Source organism: Lissotriton vulgaris, chromosome 12 (assembly GCF_964263255.1).
Source record: "Lissotriton vulgaris chromosome 12, aLisVul1.2, whole genome shotgun sequence".
NCBI lineage: Eukaryota > Metazoa > Chordata > Amphibia > Caudata > Salamandridae > Lissotriton > Lissotriton vulgaris.
This window is the reverse complement of record NC_141700.1, coordinates 720,643,741-720,653,062: the sequence shown is the minus strand read 5'-3', so window position 1 is coordinate 720,653,062 and position 9,322 is coordinate 720,643,741. Positions and strand designations below refer to the sequence as shown.

At 46.8% G+C, this 9,322-nt stretch overlaps 1 non-coding gene across 1 annotated transcript; it reads left to right on the top strand.

The window, feature by feature from the left end:
* The first annotated feature begins 522 nt into the window (after positions 1-522).
* TRNAG-GCC (transfer RNA glycine (anticodon GCC)) lies at positions 523-593 on the top strand. Its single transcript has one exon. It is a non-coding gene; the product is annotated as a tRNA-Gly (tRNA).
* The last annotated feature ends 8,729 nt before the right edge of the window (positions 594-9,322 follow it).

The window sequence follows — 9,322 nt, the reverse complement described above, 5'->3', positions numbered from 1 at the left end:
CGATTTTGTGTATTAATGTCCCCAGTCCCTTGTGATCGGTGTCTCCTCTCATCATACATGAAGGGCCGGTGGTTCATTGGTGCTTGTCTCTGTTCAGTACAGAAAGCGTTGTCTTTTCATCGCCTGCGGATGTCAGTTCTGTGACTTCTCATCATTTCCGGCATGGGTTGGTCTGTGCAGCATCTTTGTCTCCGTCAGGGTCAGGTACAGCCCGGGTGGTTTAGTGTTGACTACATCTAAAGATTCAGCATCTGCAAGGGTCAAGTTTTATCATCTTCTGTGTATCTCTAAGGTTCATATGTACTATGGAAGCATCGGTGGGTCACAGATAGAACCTGTAACATACTACATGTGAGCTTCAAAGCTGCTCTCTACATGTGAAGCATTGTGCAGTACAGTAACTGATTGTGCTCTTGTCAGCCTCAGGCATAGACCCGGGTTAAGTAAAAACGCCATATGACGTTTAAATATCCTCACATTGTACACTTAATATAAGCATTATACTACGTAGTATATAACGAAGCATTGGTGGTTCAGTGGTAGAATTCTCGCCTGCCACGCGGGAGGCCCGGGTTCGATTCCCGGCAAATGCAGCTAATTTCTTGAATATTTAATTATTTCGTATTTTTCCCATAGAAGTTAAAAATAAATTCGTACAATACAATTCTGCAACATTATAAATAGGTTTGCGTTTCTTTGAATGGGGTATTGGCTGTATGAAATAATTCTTTCAAAGTAGCTTTCGGAGCTGTTATAAAAACATCCATCATTCCAGCCACGTGTCGGGTTTTACTGTGTGTAAAGCTCAGTGCAGCAGCCTCGCTGTCTCTGATTATCTACCCACTTCTCTGATGACTAAACTCATTTTTGTAGCAAAAGCTACAAAATGATGAAGGTTTGGGAAAATGTGGGATCATAGTGCCCACACCGTCACCCGCTCCTCCCCAACATGAAAACATTTTAACCCCACAGATACACCAGACACTATGGGGCAGATTTATGAGGCCGTTGCGCCTCTTTGCGCCGCAATTGCGTCACTTTATTTGACGCAACTGAGGCGCAAACAATGCGCCCTATTTACAACGTGACGCATCTAGGAGACGCGTCACGTTGTAAAGCACTGCGCCATAAGGAGGCGTTCCTGCGCAGGGGGGCGTTCCGGCACAGGAACGCCTCCTGAAAATGGCTGAGTGAAATCTATGAGATTTCACTCAGTCACTTTCAGGGCAATGCTGTGTCAAAACCCTGCGCTTGCTTGAAGCAGGCGTAGGTCTTGACGCAGCATTGTGCAGATGGTGTACCCCTGAGCCTTGCTGGAGCTGCGTCGCGCTTGCGACGCAACTCCAGCAATGCGCCACATTTCCGGCACAGATGCGTCACGCATCTGTGCCGTTTTTGCACCATGGTGCGCCTCATTATAAATGCGGCGCACCAATGGTGGCGGAGCTGTGGCGCACTGTGGCGCACGTTAACTGGCGCATCCCTGGGGATGCGCCAGTTAACATAAATCTGCCCCTCTGTTTGTGGGTAAAGAACTGCTGCAGGTTTATTTATCATACAACCATAGTACGACATTAGTGGGTCATCTTAGGGGTGATCCAGGTGAGGTAATATAGATTTTTGGTCAAGTTATGTTCCCTAGCGCGTACCCCACCGTCTCCATGTACGAGGTTAAAGTGCATGTAACTTCCCTCCTGTGCCAGCTATGAAGACGCAAATACATTTGCGTCCAACATTAACATGTCCTCTTTCAGACCCACCATGAATGGGTTGAATGGTCCGTTCCTAAGTATGCTATGCCAACGTCTTTTTGTAGTGTACTCCTACGTTTTCCAGCCCTGGCTGAAGTAGGCCCTGAATCTCTGCCACCGAGCCTCTTTCCTGGCTTCTGACTACGAGGGCCTCTGCCCAGGCTGCCCCCGTACCCGTGAACTCTGACTTACTTCTAGCGCGGCCCTCCGTGCTCAGCTTAGCCTGCTGCCTGCCAAGATTGACTATAACCTTCGAGTTATCTGTTCCGCTCCCCGAAAATACATTCCTGCCTGCTAGCTTCAGTAAACATCCTTCCTCAGCTGCAGGGCCAAAGGGCCGACCTGTTTCTATGCAAGTAATTCAAGTAATTCATAGCCTCCGTTGCCATGCTTCCATGGAAGGCCCCATGCCCCCACGTATTCTCATGCAGACACTCAGGCGCTTATACACGCACTCACAGTCAGTATAGAATAGCCTCTGCTCTAGAGACCTTTCTGCCCAGATAGCTTAGTTCCTAAACACCAGATATCAGATATGATAGAAGCACAAGTTGATCTGACATGCCAGACTTCTGTCTCTTTCCGTCAGTGTAAATGTCAAGTCCCCTGCACCCCTCCAATTACACGTCATGCAGCTGCGCGCGCATCCAAGCTTCCGATTTCTGCTGACATTGCAACATTTTCTGTTAGTGCCACCCATTTGTGACACCTCTCAGTGACGTTTCCAGCACACACCTCTAGTTCACGCCTCTTGATTACGTACTAGCACCACGTGCATTCTGTTATCTTGTCTTCTCTCAGCTGTTACGCCTTCTATACTGTTTCCAATGATGTGAATTAAGTATATAAGCTATGTACTGTTAATAAAATGTAGCGCGCTCTATCCCTTCTGACACCTCTGTGGTGGTCAGAACATGATATCCTGGCCATGACCATTCCTTTTTAAGGAATAAAACCCCTAAGAACTCTAACACCACGGACTCTGTCTTTTTTCATCCGATCTGAGTTATTATTGATTAAGTACTTACCTGCATAGAAATTAAGAGAGTAAATTATTTATTTACATCATTTTGGCGCCCGAACAGGGACCCCTCCCCCACCTCACGCGCCGGTTGGCGCATTGCAAGCTCTGTCCCCTGCCATCAGTTAGAAGGACCATACGCGTACCGGCAGGATTTCCTGCATCTCCCTCTGACCCACGGAGGTGACGAAGACTGCGATCAGTGCCCAGACGAGGCGGTGAGGAGTGCGGAGGATCCCGACCAGAGCCTAGCCAAAAGAAGCAAGGTCCGAGGTGTCAAGAGGCCCACCAGGTTTCCGAAGTTTTCCGAAGTTTCCCGAAGTTTTCCGAAGTGTCGAGTCGAGTCGAGTCGAGTTTTCCGAGGCCTTCTGTTTTCCGTGCTTCCCGGTGAGTACCATTGCTGGGACGTATCTAGACGGGTTTGGGTACACAAGTCCGGTCTGCACTGTTTTTAGGCAGTGTATCTGTACTGTTTAGCAGTATATCTAGTATTCCGAATTTCTGAATTTCTGCACTGTTACACCAGTGTATCTGTACTGTTTAGCAGTACATCCGATATAGGGGGTAGTCATCTATGTCTCAAATGTCTTTTTATGTGATTAATGTCGTGGTATGAATGTGACTGTTCTTATGTGCATTATTGTGTTTTCTTGTATAACTAGTTATATTCAGAATTAAGTATCAAAGGATCTCGCATTCAGTATTAAGTAGGCACAATGCCGTTTTTTAACAAATTAAAGCAGATAGGAACTAGGAAAGGGATGTTAGAGGAGGAAATTCCGATCCCCCCCAGGGACACTCCAGGTAATTTCATGTATCATAAACATGGCATAGATGCCATATTGTATCTAGAATTATGGACCGATTATACAAAGCACCTAGACGAGAGACACAGATGGCCCGTTAATGGAACATGGGATGCCGAGTGCATCATGAAGGTAGAAGAAGCATTACGGAAAAAGAAAGCCAGACAATCTCAGAAAGACGCCATAGAATTTTGGCGTAAGGAATGACATAAACGTGCTGAAAGAGCACTTCGTAGAGAAGACAGACTTAAAGAATCAGAAAAAGCCCGAGAAAACGAACTAGTTATTGAAGGAATCCGAGTAAAATCAGAACAAATAGATCGTATCCGAAATAGCCAAGTGAACGGTATGTATCTTTTGGCCGAGGGTACACCTGACGCCATTTCAGAAATACCGAAAAATTTGCCGGCACCATTAGTTCCAACTAAAGTAATGCATAAGACTACTAAAGACATATTCCTAAACTCATATCTAGAGGATGTAGCACCAGCTTACACCAATCTGCCTGTTCGTGCCCTGCCTACTGACAGGGATGGGGGTGGCACTCCGCCCCCAGGTCATGTTCCGCCGGTACCGCGACAGACCTCTCCTGTTCCGCCAGCCCCGCCACTTCCTCCACTCAAAACAGACCTACCGAAACCACGTCTACCAGATCCTACTAAAAGACAGACTCAAATACAGATTGCACACAGAGATGATGCCCAAGCCTCCGCTTCAGGAGGTGCGACCGCGGGTCCTCAGACCCCGCCCTTGACGCACAGATTATCCCTAGGGGACATGCGGAGTCCCACCACGTACAAATCACCCCGTCTTGGTGCACTCAAAGGACAACTTACAGTCTGCAGATATGACCCAGTACCCGGAAAAGAGGATAGAATGATGATGGTGTAAAAAAGGGTTCCAAAGACAACCAGTAACCAAAGACCCTTTTTATGTTGCCCGGCGGTATCGCCTCTATGACCCGCCAATGTTAATCAATGAAGAAGCAGGCGCTGGAGACTGGAAGGCAGGAAACGAGGATTTTATTCTCTCCGGAGGAGAACACATCAATTCAGACAGCAAGTATCGTCACGAGGTGCTCTAGCCACATCTCTGAGGCCTGGCCTCTTATACTAGGGTTTATGACCTTTATTGCACATAACACATTCTCGCAACACATTGATAGTTGAAAGAACATCCTCGGAATCTCCCCTTCAGGCCCGTTCCCACATACATTTACAGTTGGATTCCCCACCCCGGTCACAACAGGTGGTGGTTGTCGCGCAGCAGGGCATTCCGCCGATTCACGGAATGCGTGGAGTTGATCGGATCTCATAGGGTGGGGGCTTTGATCGGTTCGTGGGTCTTTTGATGGGGAGGGGAAGCTTCCTACTGTACGGGGTAATAAACAGTATCCGCAGGGCCAGGTGTCGGCCTGGGAACAAGGAAGACAAACGGGGACACAGGAAAAAGGGGGTTTGCATCAAAAGGGTCTGAGGCCATGAAAGGAATGAGGGAAGGTGTCGCGCTGGGAACAGGATGGGATTCTGTGGTGAAGCTGCGCTGGAGAGGGGTTTACGACCCAAGGCATGAGAGAGCGGGGGTTATCAGCGTGCGGGGGTGATGCTTGCGAGGTTAAGAGAGAGAGAGACGCGCTGGCTATCAGCGAGGGGCAGGGGGGGCCATGGTGCTCAAAATGGCAGCCGCTTACGCGCACGAATGGGCTCGAAAAGGGGCAAGATGGCGCAGATAATGTTCACCAAGCTTGTACTAATTTTCCACAGTCCCCCCTTTAACATTTCCAAGACATCTTGCTGGCCTATTTCCTATCTATACCTATATGCAGCGATCATAAGTAAGGAAGTGTGGACTTAGGCAAAAGAACTGTACATAAACATCACATTAAAAACATCATATTGAAAAATCTCATCATCTAGTAGTCGGGTTCATCGTTAAGTTGGTTGCAGAAAAAATCATCGAAATGCAATATCAGACTAGAATTACGTAGCGAGGGCGTTGGGTACAGATCATAGGTACTTATGGTCATTCGAAATAGGAGCTGGTAAGTTATTATATAAGTAAGTCCCTTTTTTTTTTGCATTCGGCGGGTGCATTGTTAGTCCAATGGTGATTGGGAGAGAAAGGAGATATAGAGAAGATATCAGAGTTCTCGTTGTCTTTTGTCGTCTTCTGTTGGCACTGTTAAGCACCTGGATTACAATTCGGTCTGTCAATAGGAATGTTCATGTGGATTGAGTCGTCGGAGGTCTGCGGGCAGGGGTACATTTTGTCTTGTTTCGCCAGACCTCATAGGAGCAATGTGTTATGGTTTTGGAGCAGGTGCATCTTCTTTTGTAACGCAGAGCATAGATTTGCAATAAAAATGCGATTGTTCCTGAATTGTGAGATCTGTTTGTTTCTTGAGTCTCTGTGGTGGGTATTTCCTGTTGCTTCCATCACCTTCGAGGCGTTCAGTAGCGGGTAGAACCACATACTTCGTTCATCTTCTCTTTAGGGGTGATCCTTGGTGGAGTTCTAGATCACCGTTCTGAGATTAACATAGTTCGTGGTCTACTCGGTCGGAGTTTCCTTCCTTTTGACGCAGGAAATACCCCTTTCTGGGTAGCTCAGTAGGATTTTGGAGGAACTTGGAAGTTCAGGTGGAGAGGTGTGGGTGTGAACAGTCCTTATGGTAGGTCGGAGGAGGAGGGGATGGAGCAGGGCCAAGTCGGGAACAGATCAGGGGGACGGAGAGTTTGCGACAGGCGGGTCCGTAACCATGTTCAGAGGGCGGGGACTTTTTGGCACACGTTGATCATAGAGCAGGGGCTTCAGGTCAGCCCCTTCCTTAACTTTGTCTGAGACAGTGCCCCGTCCTGCGTCTCCTTACTGCTGTGATCTCGCCTCGGCCTCCGTCGCTGATGTTCCACAATCCGCAGTCAGGCCGCGTGCTCCCACATCCGGTCTCTTTCTCCTCCGACAGTGATACCCTTAAATGAGTTTTGAAAAAAACAGTCTTTAGAGATATTGCAGAAGAAGGTAATTACATAAATCTATTTCTCTCCCAACACCAAGCAACTGGGGTAAGCACTCGCTACATTGGAGATTCTTGCGGCTAACGTATAAACAATTGATGATGGGTTTGCTGGATTCCTTACAACTTCCTTTTGCTGGCTAATTCTTTGGCGCTTTGATGGTTATTACGTTCATTTGTAATAGGTACGAGGTCTGGTACTCATTTATTGCATACGTCTATTATAGTAGATGTCAGTTCTTCTGGTAGAGACCCATTTCCCTAGTACGAGTCTTGCAAGGCTAGGCTGGTCTTCAGGGCCTTGTAATTTTAAAAAGGTGCAACGTGCTATTCACCATAGTCTGATAGGCATCCTTCTGAGGGGTGAACATAGGCTAAACAAGTCTGCATTACATAAAAACATCTTATTTACAACAAGGCTTACTGCAACAAGTTCTTTCGATTTTCGATCTAAATTTCAACTTTGCACACATCTTTCTAACTTTCTATATAAATCCTCGCAACCTGGTTACTATAAAAACTCGGGGGTGGTTTGCAGTAATTATTGAACTTATCCTCGGGGAAGGAGGGATCTTATGGAAAACAATTAGGGACACAGTGAATTAGAGCAGGGGGCGTTTTTCAGGCTCTCGTTCAGGGCAGCTGACACCAAACTGGGGGCATTTTGGGAAGACGGAGGTGTCTCGATCATTTCTTACTGTTCGGGGTGTAGAGGCAATTTGGAATGGGGATGGTCGCATTACCATAGACATATTTTATCATAGAAGCCACTGACAAATGGTTCCCTGGCTGTGGGTCAAATTTAGGGAACCTCAGTCGTCTTACCTGTCCCTTTCCTTTTGGCCAATTTAAATTTCATCCATATTTAGCAGAAAAGGAGAGGTAGTAACGTGGTACCGATACAATTTTATTTTGAACAAATTTGTGCAAATACTTATGGTATTTGGGGCCAATCAGGAGGTGCACCAGGTTCGTCAATTAGGTGCCAGTCGCTAGGAAGAGGGAAAGTGTGGAGGGGTGAAAGAGTGAGAGAGAGAGAGAGAGAAAGAGAGAGAGAGAGAGAGAGAGAGAGAGAGAGAGACAATAGGCCAAACGGTACACATGGGACATGGAGAATGACCGTGTATTGTTTGGGCTATTCAGTGCGTTACCCAACGTTAGACGTTTCAGGTCTGTGTTAGGATGTAGAAAGCATGCAGTTTTGGGACAGAAGAGCATTAGATCTGGTACAAAAAGGTCGTGCATTGGGTAGGGCGTCCTTTTTGTGTCGTCTTGCGGCGGTAGTCCGTTTTCATGCATCGGGCGTGACGTGGCTCCAGATCCTTTACGGTACCCTAATCGGGACCCCAATGTAATCTGCAGAGGGGAAAAGGAGGGAAAAAGGGGGAGGTGGGGGAACAACATTCGAACACATCAAATGTACGGGCACGAAAGTCCTTTACTTACTGCATACTCGTACTTATCTCTTCGGGATATAATCCTTAGGGTCTTTGTCTCTGCAGTCAAGGGGGGCGGGCAATGTGATAGGTGGTTCATGGGGGGGGGTTCGAGGATGGCATGAAGGATCGTGTGTAGGGGGACGCTAAAACGGAATCAGAGGTGCCTAGCGTGAGGTACCCGGTTTTGTAGATGTATCCGGCCATCGGGATCCTTAAATCATTCCCAAAGCTGTGAGGTCCTAAGGCATATCAGTTCTTCATTCAACCCGGTACCTCAGTACCTTCGACCACCATATCTTTATAACATTTTATCAATCACCCCGCTTTACTTTACCCATTCTCAGAGGTCGAGGTCCTTCTTCATATGTCAGTCCCTGAGCTTAGTCGCATATTTTGGAGGCAACGTATCATACCTGGGATCCGATCATCAATCCGGGGCCGGACAATCATTTCTCGGATAACCTTAAAAAAAGAGCAGAACGGTTGCGCACAGAAAAACCCTCCCACCGATACCCACATTTACAAAAGTATGCGATGCCTATTCATAGTTTTTAAGACCTTTATTTGTATAATCATTCAGTACGTAAAATGTGAGAGCACAATCATAATTTGGCCTGATATGTCGTCGATGGAGGCACATACAGTAGGGGGTTATTTTATAACACAAGAACATGTAAAAAGGCCTAATTTATTATTTGCAAGTAACTAAAAATATTTCATTGCGTGACGAGGGAATCAGGGGCAATTTAGTTCATAAATGGAAACACAGTCAAGCTCATAGGAATCGTATTTCCTAGATGTAAACCGTGGGTGTGCATCATAAGCGACGTTATGTACCAGTTACAATAAATATCAAAAAATAAATCGTTCATTGAAATCAACATTTTTACGGAACCCCTCTCAAACGTTCGCCAAGTGAACCCTCCTCCCTTTCCCCTCGAGTGCACAATGGTTCGTATATATCTTAGTACATCAAGTTTCATTAGTTAAGGAACACCACGAGGCGTCCGTTAGTTTCCATTGATACCGGCGCCATTTTGGGCGAGGCCGGTTTAGTCCGGAAGTAGCACCAGAGGAAAAAATATCCTCGACGATTGGCGGTTGGACCAGGATCCCTTTCGGCAGTTCAAAAGAAAACTGTGCTAACAGATGGGCTGGTGGTGTGGACCGTCAATCAAGAGAGGGAGGGGGTAGAGTCTTTCTTACCGGGTCACGTTGATGCTCAGCCGGAACTTACTCGAGTTCGTTAGCCCATAATGTTCCTGGGTGGTTCAGACGGAAGCTGATGCAGA